This window comes from Mus musculus, chromosome 10 (assembly GCF_000001635.26).
Source record: "Mus musculus strain C57BL/6J chromosome 10, GRCm38.p6 C57BL/6J".
In the NCBI taxonomy this organism is placed as follows: Eukaryota; Metazoa; Chordata; class Mammalia; order Rodentia; family Muridae; genus Mus; species Mus musculus.
The window spans coordinates 29,554,478-29,569,969 of record NC_000076.6 but is presented as its reverse complement, the minus strand read 5'-3'; positions in this window follow the sequence as shown (position 1 = coordinate 29,569,969).

Here is a 15,492-nt window from a genome sequence, read left to right as displayed (position 1 = left end):
CAGTTTAAGTGGTTTAAGTCCTTTATCATCATGGCAGGGAGCATGGTGGCAGGCAGGCAGGCATGGTGCCAGAGCAATAGGTGGGAATCTTGATCCACAGACATAAGAAAGCAGATAAGGAGATACACTGGGCCTAGCTAGCATGGGCTTTTGAAACCTTAAAGCATACCCCAGAGACAACTCTTTTTAAAAGGCCACACTTAATCCTTTTAACACTTCCAAACAGTTCCACATCCTGATAATTAGGCATTCAACTATCTGACCCTATGGGGACTATTCTTATTCAAACCACTACAATGACGTATAGCAAGCAATTAGCTATCAGGTAAGCACATTTCAGAACTATAATACCAGGTAGTTGTACATGTGAAACCTGGGTTATGCACCAACTATAGATTATAGCTGTGTTTTAGAGGCACACTTAAACATAACTAAAGGAAACAGACTTCAAAGTCAAACAGGACTACATATACCTAGTGCATTGGCAAGCACCAGAAGTATGTATGTACAAACACACACACACACACACACATTGCTGGATTAAAATTCCTTTACAATTCATAACAACATTTAAATTACCCGAAATACTAAAGAAATTATTCTACTTTATTGTTTTCTAGCATGGTAAAGAAATAAAAGGCAGTTGTTAAAGGACAGAAATCACTTTTTTTGTGGCATGAATAGAGGGAAAATGGAGAAAGAATACATTTACAATCAATATCCTTTGGGAGTTTCTCTCTCTCTCTCTCTCTCTCTCTCTCTCTCTCTCTCTCTGTGTGTGTGTGTGTGTGTGTGTGTGTGTGTGTGTGTGTGTATGTGTGTGTGTGTGTGTCTGTCTGTCTGTCTATCTCTCAATATCTCATTTATCCTAGCACAGTATTGAACAGAAAGACAACATAAGCAAGAAAGATCTACCAGCAACAGCTCTATAAGAGATTTAAAATAACTTATTGCAATGAAGACAAGCTACTGTGATTCCTGATTGGCTGCCACTATATGGCCAAAGACCTCATATTCCTACCAATGTGTGTCTCATGTTTTCCTCTCCATGACCGTGAAATCATCTGAAAACATGAGCTGAAACAAAGCTGCCTTCCTTTAGGTTATTTCTGGAAAGGGTTTTGTCACAGGAGTAGATGCTGTAAAATCTTATCCTGGTGATTCTTGGACTTTTATAACTGGTTTACGGGAGGAGCGCTGAAGAGGTTACAGCTGTACTCTAAAGAAGCTCTTAAAGTCTGCAAGTAGAACTTAATGGACCATTCTAGTGGAAGTTTGAAAAACCAAGCTGTTGATAAGAACACAGATAGTTAAGGCTCATCTCATGAGGTTTCAGAGAAAATCAACTCCCAGTCATGAATTTGTGTTAACAATTTAACAGACAGTCTAGAGAGATCCTTCCAATGGTGTGAAGATTAGAGAGACTGGGTTCTAAGTTGGTTCACTTCACAAGGGAAACTTGAAGGCAGCACAGAACCAGCCAAAGGCATGGGTGCTGCTTAATGATATGACGAATTATAGTGCGAGGGAGAACAAGGCATATAGAAAGGGGGAAACACGTTGTCCATGAGCACAAGTACATTTCCGACTTCTGAAAAGTTCAGTGTAGGAATTGTATTATTGTAGGGAATTGTTAGGTAAATTAATGTTTTGAAAAAGAAATGAAACACTGCCCAGGTATTATAGGAACAATGACTTGAGTCACCGCCCTACCTATAGAAGTGTGAGTTACTTTCATTTAAAAAGGAAATGCTCCCTGCAGTTCCTGCTGGTAACCTAGGAAGGGCTTTCTCAGATTTAGCCCTGCAGCACACAGAAATGCTGCTGCCATGCTCAGAGTAGGACAGGCCCATTTAAGCAGCAGCAGCAGATTGTGGCATGACCATAGAATGCTCACTTATAGTATAGCAGATCCAAGAGTGACCAGACCATTAAAGTTTGCATCAAGATTTCAGAAAAAAAGCTTATTAGGTACAGTAATATGTTGCAGGGTTAGGTGCCTGGTTTATAGCTCCTGACATGAGTGCTATCTGAAGCTGTGCAGATGAAGGCTAAACTGCAGTGGAGATCTCAGAGTGATAAAAATTCTAAGAAGTACAACTGGCTTAAGAGAAAAGTTATGTGCTTCATGAAACAGGGTCACACAGTAGCAGAGCCATCACAACACAGGTGATGCCATCTCATGTCCCATATGCAGACATCTATATCCAGGAAATGTTTCCTGGTTGATAGTTTTGCTTTGGCCTTCTCTTTAAATGCTATACTTCTGATTCTCATTTATTGAATAGGAACATTTACTCTATACTATTTTGTATTGGAGGAATCAAATTTGTTTGTTGCTCGCTTGGTTGTTTGTTGTTGTTGTTGTTTTAATAGGGGCTAACAGTTAAAGGACTGCCATGAGACTCAGCAGAGACTATGAACTTTGGACTTCATAGTGATGATGCAAATGTAAAGCTGTGAGGAGTCTTAAAGTGAAACAAATGTTTTCTACTTTATGAGCCTCTCGAGAGCAGTTACCGGGATGCCATAGTTTGAATGTGAATTGTTCGACACAACATAATGTGTAAAAAATTGATCTCAAAATAGTTACTCCATTTTTGACAGTATCTGGACATCTTTGAGACACATACCCTAGCTAACAGCAGAAAATCATTTGGGAGTAAGCCTAGAAGATAATATAATATAATATAATACCCATTTTTGTGTCTGACACGAACTCTTTCCTGTAGGCTACTGCAATGGTCAACATTAGATAAACACATGCTTATATCCCTCAAAAATTTTACAGTTAAACTGAAAATGCTTACTTACTTTTTTTTCTTACTTATATCTAGTATCGATAAGAACTGTCCCAAAGGACACTTCAAAACAAGTAACAAATATCATACATGGGTAAAAAAAACATTAAAGCAATTTTACATGGTTCTAAGTAAGTTCTATGAACCTTATGACACAACTTTTTCCTGCGTAATGTTTAAGAACTGATCCTAAATGTTGGCAATGGCTATGTTGTGTTCAATTCTAAATTCTGAAAATAATTTTATGACATTATTGTTCGAATTTGAGGTTCCTGTTTACTTGCATTATTAATTATCCTTTTAGAAGCTCCTCGACGGGATTTTTACATCAGTTGGTTAACTCACAGAAATTGAAGGAAACACGAAAAGAAGAAAATGAACAATGAAATGAAGGAATGCTGAACAAGAGATGAGAAAGGTTTTAGATTTTTATCAAATTGATCTTAGAACTTAAAACATTGCACTAGATCACAGTCGAAAGGCCTTGAAGCAGCTCACTTAGGACATCTTCAGTAGCAAAAGGAATCAGATTACGATTCAGGTCATCTTTGAAGCCAAGAGGAAAGACAGATGCAAACCACAGGGAAAGACCACAAAAGAGCAAACTTCACTAAGAGCTTTTAGTTTGGTCATGTCACCTTTAGTTTCTCCATCGTTTATAGCCATAACTCATGCTGTAAAAGACGTCCCAGAGATGGTACAGAAACTTAGACTGTAAAGTCACAGAGGATACCAGTTATCCTAACCCTGACATTTTTTCCATAGTGACTGTATGTTGTGAAATTCCAAATATGTTTTGTTTTCTGTCACATCAATAATGTAATTTTGTAGGAAAACATCTTTATTCTACAACAAAGACTGAGAAATTAACAGAGTCAACTAGCACTCACAAAACGTCTATGAAATGCTCTTACTACACAATACTCAGCTCAACAGATTGCCAGAGAGGAGACACAGTGATCAAGAGAGGTGATGAGGAGGAATTTACAAATAACCTTGAATGTTGTTGTGCACATCTAAGGGGTGGAAAAAAATGACAACCCATGCTGTCAGGGTTCCAACCAAAAAGCCCTCCTGGTGAGTGACTTTGTCCCTCTCTGTCTCATACCTGTGCTTAATATAAAATCAATATTTTTGATTCTTAACATTCTCTGACTGACAACTCTAAATTTTCTGGCAAGTCTTGGATGGCAGTGATTCTCCCTGTAGATACTGATTCTGCAGCATGGGAGAGAAACAAAAGTTAGAGTAATTTAAAACATATATCTAGGTTTCTGCTAGATGGAAAAGTAGGAAGGCTGTTCCCAAAGGGAGAACCAACGGAGTAAAGTGGGGAGGGGAACTCCTGGGCATTGATTGGTTTTCATCAGCTTAATGCAAATCTAGACGCATCTAGAGAGAAGGGATCTGAAATGAGGAACCATCATTGGTAAAATTATTCCAGAAATAAGTCTGTGAGGAATTTTCTTGATTGATGGGAAAGGCCCATCCTACTTTGTGTGATGCCATCCCTGGACAGGTGTGTAAAAAGGAAAACTAACCGGCCAAGAGGAGCTAACCTGGAGCATTTATCACTCCTCTATGGCCTATACTTCAGGTCCTGCTTCCAGGATTCTGTCTTGAGTTTCTGTCCTCGAGTCCTGCAACAGTAGATTGTGAACTAGGAACTATAAGATGAAATAAACCATTTCCTCCCCTAGTTGTTTTTGTTCCTGTTCTTTATCACATCAATAGAAGCCCCAACTAGGACAACTTTCTTCTTCTCACAGTGAAACCTCCTGTGCCCATGACATGGCACTATGAAGGAAATGAAGATACAAAAGATTTCCCATACAAAGGGTCAACTGTTCAATTTGGCATTTATTGTTAGGGATTCAGCTATGGTAATGAAGTGAAAGGTTCCTACAACATGAGAAATGAAATGGATTCCACTTAAATAAACATACAAGAACAAAAAAGCTAAAATAAAGGATTGGTTTGTTGAGTTTGGAAAAAAGTCTAAATAACATTTTAAAACTATTTTTATTTATTCTTTGATAATATCATAGATTAATACAAGGTATCATGATAATATCTAACCCAAATATCGCTTGTCACTCTGGCCAGATCCCACCAATACTTCTCCTTTCCATTTTTATGTCTTCCTGATCCTCCTATTCTCCTTTTCTGCTTTTATTCTTGTTTTATAGCCCACTGATTGCAGTTAGTGCTGCCTGTGTGTGCCTGGGTGTGGGGTCATCCATTCTCAACATGGATAGTGATGGCTTCTTAAGAAGGGAGTTCATTTTTTCTTTCTGGGCAATGGTTTCTGAACTTCCTTCCTAAGAAGCCATCACTATCCATAGCTAAATCTACATCATTTGAACTGCTGTGAGAAGCATCATTTCAAGGTATTCTCCTTCATCTTTCAGCTCTTAAGATTTCCTTTTTCTCTGAGCCTAGTAAAGAAGTTGTTATTAAAAATATCACATTTAGGGAAAAGCATACAACACTCACTTCTTAGTACCTTGACCACATAACTGGAGCCCTCAAAAGACAAGCTCCAAATACTACTACTTCCTCTGCTTAAAATCCTGTCTGTCAATAAATGGAGAGGGCAATGAGAGTCTGTTAAGACTAATCGTGCAAATACTGTATAAATCCCTTTATAACAGAAGAAGCAAGAATAGAAATAAAAGAATAAAAGCATCAGCAAGAAAATAGCACATTGGAAAAGCCCACAACCATGGATAAGACCCTGCAGAAGAAATCTAATCAAGCACATTGCCCTAGGTGTTGAGTCTCTTACCCCACCATTAGCTCTTGTTGAGAACCTGTGCCCTTTGTTCTATGGAAGTAAGATCGAACTGATTAAGAAAAGTGCTGGCTACTCCATCTCTCCAAGGGCTATAAGAGACTGACTGAGTGAGCATGATCTGTAGGCCTTTGAAAGCATTCACTGAAAATAAATTTTGGTCTACAACAGCTGATGATCAACAGGAAATGTTGAAACTACATGAGCTCTTAAAAAATAAACTTGGGCCAGGCGGTGGTGACACACACCTTAAATCCCAGCACTTGGGAGGCAGAGGCAGGCAGATTTCTGAGTTTGAGGCCAGTCTGGTCTACAAAGTGAGTTCCAGGACAGCCAGGGCTACACAGAGAAACCCTGTCTCAAATAAATAAATAAACAAACAAACAAACAAACAAACAAACAAACAAACTTGGGAAAATACCAAATAACGTTTTCTCTCTCAATTTTCAAAGAGAAAATTTCCAAAAATGATGTCCTCATAGGCATTTCACTGAAGCTTGAGGAGCTATAGTCATGAACTGGTGTGTGTGTGTATGTGTGTGTGAACTGATTTTATAAAACTCCATTCATTATTAAAAACATTTTTGAAAAGTCAGTGTTCTTATGCCAAAGCATTACATTTTCAGTTTCTCCATAAATCTCTGTTCAATGTCATGAATAGTTCATGTTATACAGCATGAATGGTGTAAAGTTCAGATCACTTTATTCCTATACTTATGAACCTTAAGCGTTTTGTTGAGGTGAAAGACATCTAAAAAAATAGCTGTGATATAGGCAGGATGTGATAATGGCAAGAGGAAAATAAAAGCAAACTACAGATGAAACTTAAGGAAACAGAAATTGTTCCTGTAGCATAGAGGTGAGGGGTGGCAGACAAGATAAATATTTGTAGAATGATATCTCTGAGTTGGGCCTTGAGAGATACACATGATTTCTACATCTGTGCATAGAAGCTGATCGCATACCAAGTGAAAAAAATCATGCAATAAAAAGAACAAATGGAGAACATCTGGGACAGGGCCCTACTGGCCTACATCTGCAGCCAGGACATGGAGCTGGTCCTCAGTCCTCTGTGCACCTTCCCTGCCAGAGGAGAGCTTGTCTCCAGGAAGCACTCTGACCCTCGGGACTCAGGGGAGATCTCTATTTTCTCTCAAGTGATTCTCTAAGGCCTGTCTACTCAGGACGACACAGGACTCAGAAGCAGCAGAGCTTCTGGGACAGCGTCCTACATCTGCACCAAGGAGGTGAGGCTGAACCTCAACCCTCTGTGCACTTTCCCTGCCAGAGGATAGCTTGCCTCTGACAACGGGACTCAGGTGAGATCTCCATTTCTTTCCAATGACTCTCTAAGGCAGGTTCACCCAGGAGTTCAAAAGCTGCAGAAGCAGCAGAGCAGTGGGGAAAGTGTCCTACAGGCCTACATCTGCACTCAGGAGGCAAGGCTGTTCCGCAGCCCTCTGTGCACTGGTCTTGCCAGGAGAAAGCTGGTCTCCTAGGAGTGCTGAAAGAGGCTTACAGACTCACAGGAGAAACAAGCTCCAGTCAGTGACAGCAAGAGTATCTAACACCAGAGATTGCAAGATGGCGAAAGGCAAACACAAGAATCTTACCAACATAAACCAAGACTACTTGGCATCAGCAGAACCCAGTACTCCCACCACAGCGAGTCCTGAATACCCCCAACACACTGGAAATAAAAGATTTGGATTTAAAATCATATCTCATAATGCTGGTAGAGGACATTAATAACTTCCTTAAAGAAATACAGTTAAACAGGTAGAAGCCCTTAAAGGGGAATCCTATAAAGAATTACAGGAGAACACAGGTAAACAGCTAGAAGCCCTTAAAGAAGAAACACAAAAATCCTGTTAAGAATTACAGGAAATCACAACCAAACAGGAGAAGGAATTGAAGAAAACCATCCAGGATCTAAAAATGGAGGTAGAAACAATAAAGAAATCACAGACAGAGACAACTCTGGAGATAGAAAACCTAGGAAAGAAATCAGGAGCCATAGATGTAAGCATCAGCAACAGAATAAAAGAGATGGAAGAGAGAATCTCAGGTGCAGAAGATTTGATAGAAAACATTGACACAACAATCAAAGAAAATGCAAAATGCAAAGAGATCCTAACTTGAAAGATCCAGGAAATCCAGGACACTATGAGAAGACCAAACTTGACCATAATAGGTCTAGATGAGAATGAAGATTTTTTAAGTTAAAGAGCCAGTGAATATCTTCAAGAGAATTATAGAGGAAAACTTCCCTAACCTAAAGAAAGAGATGCCCATGAACATACAAAAGCCTACAGAACTCCAAATAGACTGGACCAGAAAAGAAATTCCTCCTGTCACATAATAATCAAAACACCAAATGCACTAAACAAAGAAAGAATATTAAAAGCAGTAAGGGAAAAAGGTCAAGTAACATATAAAGGCAGACCTATCAGAATTACACCAGACTTCTCACCAGAGACTATGAAACCAGAAGATCCTGGACAGATGTCATAGAGACCCTAAGAGAACACAAATGCTTGTCCAGGCTACTACAGCCAGCAAAACTCTCAATTACCATAGTAATTTGGGAAACCAAAGTAATCCACAACAAAACCAAATTTACACAGTATCTTTCCCCAATCCAGCCCTTCAAAGGATAATAAAGAGAAAACTCCGACACAAGGTAGGAAACTATGCCCTAGAAAAAGCAAGAATGTAATCTTTCAGCACACTTAAAAGAAGATAGCCCCATGAACAGACCCAACTCTAACAAGAAAAATAACAGGAAGCAATATTTTCCTTAATATCTCTTGATATCAATAGGCTCAATTCCCCAATAAAAAGATATAGACTAACACCTGGTTACATCAACAGGACCCTACATTTTGCTGCATACAGGAAACCAACATCAGGTACCAAGACAGATACTACCTCAGAGTAAAAGTCTGGAAAACAATTTTCTAAGCAAATGGTCCCAGGAAACTAGCTGCAGTAGCCATTCTAGTATCAAATAAAATCAACTTTCAACAAGTTATAAAAAAAGACAAGGAGAGACAGTTCATACTCATCAAAGGTAAAATATTCCAAGAGGAACTCTCAATTCTGAACATCTATGCTCCAAATGCAAGGGCATCAACATTCATTAAAGAAACTTTAGTAAAAATCAAAGCACACATTGCACCTTATACAATAATAGTGGGAGACTTCAACATCCACATCTCAGTAATGGACAGATCATGGAAACAGAAACTAAAGAGAGACAAGGTGAAACTAACAGAAGTTATGAAACAAATGGATTTAACAGATATCTATAGAAAATTTTATCCTAAAAGAAAAGGATATATGGTATTCTCAGCACCTCGGGGTACCTTCTCCAAAACTGACCATATAATCGGTCACAAAACAGACCTCAACAAATACAAAATTCTTGAAATAAGCCCACACATCCTATCAGATCACCACTGATTAAGGCTGATCTTCAATAACAACATAATTAATAGAAAGCCCACATACACATGGAAGCAGAACAACACTCTACTCAATGATAAATTGGCCAAGGAAGAAATAAAGAAAGAAATTAAAGACGTTTTAGAGTTTAATGAAAATGAAGCCACAACTTACCCAAACTTTCCAACACAATGAAAGCAGTGCCTTAGCACTCTAAAGGAAAACTCATAGCACTGAGTGACTTCAAAAAGAAACTGGAGAGAGAATACACTAGCAGCTTGACAGCACACATAAAAGCTCTAGAACAAAAAGAAGTAAATTCATCCAAGAGGAGTAGACCACAAGAAATAATCAAACTCAGCATTGAAAACAGCCAAGTGGAAACAAAAAGAACTATACAAAGAATCAACCAAACCAGGAGCTGGTTCTTAGAGAAAATCAATGAGATAGATAAACACTTAGCCAGACTAACTAGAGGGCACAGGGACAGCATCCTAATTAGCAAAATCAGAAATGAAGGGGGAGACATAAGAACAGAAACTGAGGAAATCCAAAAAAATCATCAGATCCTACTAAAATCATATACACAACAAAACTGGAAAACTGGGATAAAATGGACAATTTTCTAAACAGATACTGAGTACCAAAGTTAAATTAGGATCATATTAACATTCTAAACAGTTCCATATGCCCTAAAGTAATAGAAACAGTCATTAATAGTCTCCCAACCAAAAAAAAAGCCCAAGACCATGTGGGTTTAGTTCAGAGTTCTATCAGACCTTCAAAGAACACCCAAATCCAATACTCCTCAAACTATTCCTCAAAATAGATAGAACCCAATTTGTTCTACAAAGCCACAATTACTCTGATACCTAAACCACACAAAGACTGAACAAAGAAAGAGAACTTCAGAGCAATTTCCCTTATGAATATCAATGCAAAAATACTCAGTAAAATTCTCACAAACTGAATCCAAGAACGCATCAAAATGATCATCCACCATGATCAAGTAGACTCCATCCCAGGAATTTAGGGATAGTTCAATATATGTAAATTCTACAATGTAATACACTATATAAACAAACTACAAGAAAAAAAACATATTTCTCATGTGGCTGAGAAATCATTTGACATACTACACCACCTATTCATGATAAATGTCTTGGAAGGATCAGGAAATTTAAATCAGAATTTAAAGCCTATACCTAAACATAATAACAAGCAATACACAGCAAATGAGCACCCAACATCACATTAAATGAGAAACTTGAAGCAATGCCATTAAAATCAGGGACTAGACAAGACTGCCCACTTTCTCCCTACCTATTCAATATAGTACTTGAAATCTTAGCCAGAGCAATTACACAACAAAAGTAGAACAAAGGGATACAAATTGAAAAGTAAGAAGTCAAAATATCACTATTTGCAAATGATATGATAGTATACTTAAGTGACCCCCTGAAATGCCACCAGAAAACTCCTAAACCTGATAAACAACTTCAGTGCAGTAGCTGGATATAAAATTAAATCAAACTAATCAGTGGCCTTTCTCTACAAAAAGAATAAACAGTCTGAGAAAGAAATTGGGGAAACAAAACCCTTCACAATAGTCACAAATAAAATAAAATACCTTGGTGTGACTCTAACTAAGGAAGTGAAAGGTCTGTATGATAAGAACTTCAAGTCTCTGAAGAAAGAAGTCAAGGATCTGAGAAGATGGAAAGATCTCCCATGTTCATGGATTGGCATGATTAATATAGTAAAAATGCCCATTTTGCTGAAAGCAATGCACAGATTCAATGTAATCCCATTCAAAACTCCAACTCAATTCTTCACAGAGTTAGAAAGAGCAATTTTCAAATTCATCTGGAATAACAAAAAACCTAAGACAGCAAAAACTATTGTCTCAACAATAAAAGACACTCTGTTAGAATCACCATCCTGGAACTCAAGCTGTACTACGGAGCAATTGTGATAAAAACTATATGATACTGGTACAGTGACATACAGGTAGATCAATGGAATAGAACTGAAGACCAAGAAATGAACCCACATACCTATGGTCACTTGATCTTTCACAAAGGAGCTAAAACCATCCAGTGGTAAAAAGACAGCACTTTCAACAAATGGTGCTGTCAGCTGGAAGTTAGCATGTAGAAAAATTCGAATTGATCCATTCGTATCTCCTTGTACAAAGCTCAAGTCCAAATGGATCAAGGACTTACACATAAAACCAGATACACTGAAACTTATAGAGGAGAAAGTGGGGAAGAGCCTCGAAGATATGGGCACAGGGAAAAAAAATTCCTGAACAGAATAGCAATGGCTTGTGCTGTAAGATCAAGAAACAAGAAATGGAACTTCATAAAATTTAAAAGATTTTGTTAGGCACAAGACACTGTCAATAGGACGAACAGGCAACCAACAGATTGGGAAAAGATCTCTACTAATCCTACAACTGATAAAGGGCTAATATCCAATATATACAAAGAACTCAAGAAGTTAGACTCCAGAGAAACAAATAACCCTATTTTAAAAATGGGGTACAGAGCTAAACAGAGAATTCTTAACTGAGGAATATCAAATGGCTGAGAAGCACCTAAAGAATTGTTCAACATCCTTGGCCATCAGGGAAATGCTAATCAAAACAACCCTGAGATTCCACTTCACGCCAGTCAGAATGGCTAAGATCAAAAACTCAGGTGTCAGCAAATGCTGGAGAGTTTGTGGAGAAAGAGGAACACTCTTCCATTGTTGGCAAGATTGCAAGCTGGTACAAAGAGTCTGGAAATCAGTTTGGCAATTCTTCAGAAAATTTGACATAGTACTACCTGAGGACCCAGCAATACCACTCCTGGGCATATACCCAGAAGATGCTCCAACATGTAATAAGGACATATGCTCCAGTATGTTCATAGCAGCCTTATTTATAATAGCCAGAAGCTGAAAAGAAACCAGATGTCCCTCAACAGAGGAATGGATACAGAAAATGTGGTACATTTACACAATGGAGTACTACTTAGCTATTAAAAATAATGAATTTATGAAATTCTTAGGCAAATGGATGGATCTGGAGAATATCATCCTAAGTGAGTGAAAAGTTCAGCATAGGAACTTTGGGAAGGTCATGAAACACTCACCCCTCTGGAAGGGAGAGGCTAATTAGCATTTCTCAGACCACAGGGTTGGAATGGACCTTAGGGTAGGGACACATTCTGCAGGGCTGACCTGTCTAACAGTTGTTCACCTTCCGACAAGGGAAGTCAAAGGGTGCACTGTTCTGCCAATCATACTGTGCCTAGTTGCTGATGCTCTGTTCAGCCCCTGGAAACCATATAAAAACTTGCTGAACAGGTGCTGGGGGGTGCTGTCTATCTTTTGGGTCTGGGACAACCCCAGTACACTAGAACAATAAATTCCTCTTGCTTTTTGCATCGATCCTGCCTCCGCGTGGTTCACTCAGGGGGTCCCTAGTAAGCTAAGGCTCCCCGGATTCTAACATGAGGTAACCCAATCACAAAAGAATGCAGATGATATGCACTCTGTGTTAAGTGGATATTAGCCCAGAACCTTGGAATACCCAAGATACAATTTACAAAACACATGAAACTCAAGAAGAAGAAAGATCAAAGTTCGGATACTTCGATCCTTCTTAGAAAGGGGAATAAAATACCCATGGAAGGAGTGACAGAGACAAAGTTCAGAGCAGAGACTGAAGAAATGACCATCCAGAGACTGCCCCACCTGGGGATCCATTCCATAAAATTCCACCAAACCCAGACACTATTGCGGATGCCAACAAGAGCCTGATAAAGCTGTCTCCTGAGAGGCTCTGCCAGTGCCTGACAATTACAGAAGCAGATGCTTACAGCCATCCATTGGACAGAGCACAGGGTCCCCAATGAAGGAGCTAGAGAAAGTACTCAAGGACCTGAAGGGGGTTGCAGCCCCATAGGAGGAACAACATGAGTGAACCAGTACCTGCAGAACTCCCTGGGAGTAAACCATCAATCAAAGGAAACACAGGGTGGGACTCATGGCTCTAGCTGCATATATAGCAGAGGATGGCCTAGTTGATCATCAATGGGAGGAGAAACCCTTGGTCCTGTGAAGGTTCTATGCCCCAGTATAGGGGAATGCCAGGGCCAGGAAGTGGTAGTTGAGGGATTGCTGAGCAGGGGCACGGAGAGAGGAGGTAGGGGGTTTTCTGGAGGGGAAAGGAAAGGGAATTTGAAAATGTAAATAAAGAAAATATCTAATAAAAAAAGAAAGAAAAAAGAACTAATGTTGAAATCTTCTTCTCCAGAAATCATAAAGCTTAGCCTAGAGACCTAACTTGGCCTTCCATTTAGCCGAATTGAAGACTTGAATTTCAACAAGGTTAATAGTTTTTCCAAATTTACAGTTTCACTTGTGAAGGACTGAAGTTTTTTTCCTCTCCCATAATAGCTCTCTTCATTTGCAATCTCTCCCCACCCCCTCCATTCATGTCAAAGTGTATATTGGTCCACAACCTGATCCAAGCAGTTTGAGTTTGAGACAGGGACAGGGTATGTTCTCTGTGAGATGATAATTGATTCACACAGGAATTTGCCTCTCCCTTGGCCTCATGAGTTCCAGATTCTTAGCAAGTCCTGGCCTCAGTCTTTATTAACTGAGAGAGTCAAAGCAGATTGTCATCAAGGAAAGGAATTCATGAAAATAGCCAACAGTACTCGAAATCCCTCAAACACAACTTCCTTAGACTTGACTCCCTCTAGAGCATGTTGTAGGAAAAGACTTCATCATTAATTTTTTTTTTCTCAATGCACAGGTCAAAATGGGAAGTTTGTGTGTTAAAACCAACCCTCCTCCAAACACAGCTGAGTAGAAACAAAGCAACTGGGGTCTTTCTTAAAGACTAAACTCAAGTGATTTAAATCTCTGTCTCATTCGAACATTGGTGCCAGCACTAGAGATCTCTGTTGTAAAGTCATTAATGACTGTCTGTGTGATTTAAAGTCTTAAAATTCCAAATTCACAATAATAGCTTTAGCATGAGACTGTTAGTTTCTGTTATCAGCTCATATTTAATAAATTCTCTCAAATCAGATAAACCTATCATCATGAAGGATTTATTTCTCCAATTTGAAATACACTAACCCAGTTCTCTGAGATACAGCTTCTATGAGCACACATATTCATTTGTAAGTGTATAAATATCAAGTGTCGTCTTTTTTACGGCCAGCATGCTTTTATTAGTTCCATATTGTGAAGGAATACAACAGGAACTTGATTAATTCTCACAAACATTAACACTAGAATGTATTTTAAAGTGTTCTTTCATTTGCTTAGCATGTTAAATCTTAGTACATTTGTTAAACATGAAAAAAATGTCAGTGACCCTGAAGCAGATGTACCACACATCATTCAAAACAGAAATATATCTAAGAATCACAGGACTCCATGGCTAAGTAGTCAAGTTCATCAAATTATTTTGGACTTCCAGTCATATAGGGAGCCTGTAGATAGATAAATAAATATGTATATATGTATATGTTATAAATAATATTTTATAGAGATATATACATTTATATATAGCAATCATTTTGAAGAAACCTATTAACTTACCACAGTAGACCTGATTGTAATTACAGAAAAGTACAGACAACCACAGAATTCCATTACATAAAGAAATTTGTAATTAATAAGAAAGAAGAAACCATAACAACTAGTGTAACTAGTAACAGTCATCTGAATTTATTCAAGAATTCCTTTTCTCTTAAACAAAATGAAAACACCACACACTTTATTTTTGGCAAAAAAATGACACCTTATGTCATTCTTTCTCAATAATGCTCTTCTGGCAAAGGAAGCTCGTGTTACTCTTTACGTCCTCAGCTATAGTTGATATATTAAGTACTTTGACTTGTCTACTTATATTAATAATTAACTTGATTGATTAATATACATTAAAGGAATAAAGCAAAGTCATGCTGGTGGGAAACTGTAACCGATTGGTTATTTATTTGAACACCAGGGCTGATTAGGAGTTCATTTTGACTCCCCTGAATACTGAAGGCAGATAATTACACACCTTCTAAAGAACTGAGGGAGGAGGGGGAAAATTCCAGTTTTTCACAACTTGCAAAATGTAGTGACTAATCTTTCTAATATTGTATGACATAGTCTTGTGATGTCCCCCGATAGTAGTTCACCATCTCCCATTCCACAGACTGGACTCGCTTGACTCTCTGTTTATTTAACTGACACTTGTTTGAAAGGCTGGGTGCTTCATATCCCTTTGAGTCACACACTGAGTCTGGGAGCCTCTGCTCTGGCACTTTTAGCACCTCATTAATTACTAACTGTAGCAAAGTCCTGCTGTTTTGCAATCCCACTGCCTTTGTTGGGAAATCACAAGCCCTTGCTAAAATGAGAAGGCAGAACAAGAGTTATCAGCCAAATGTT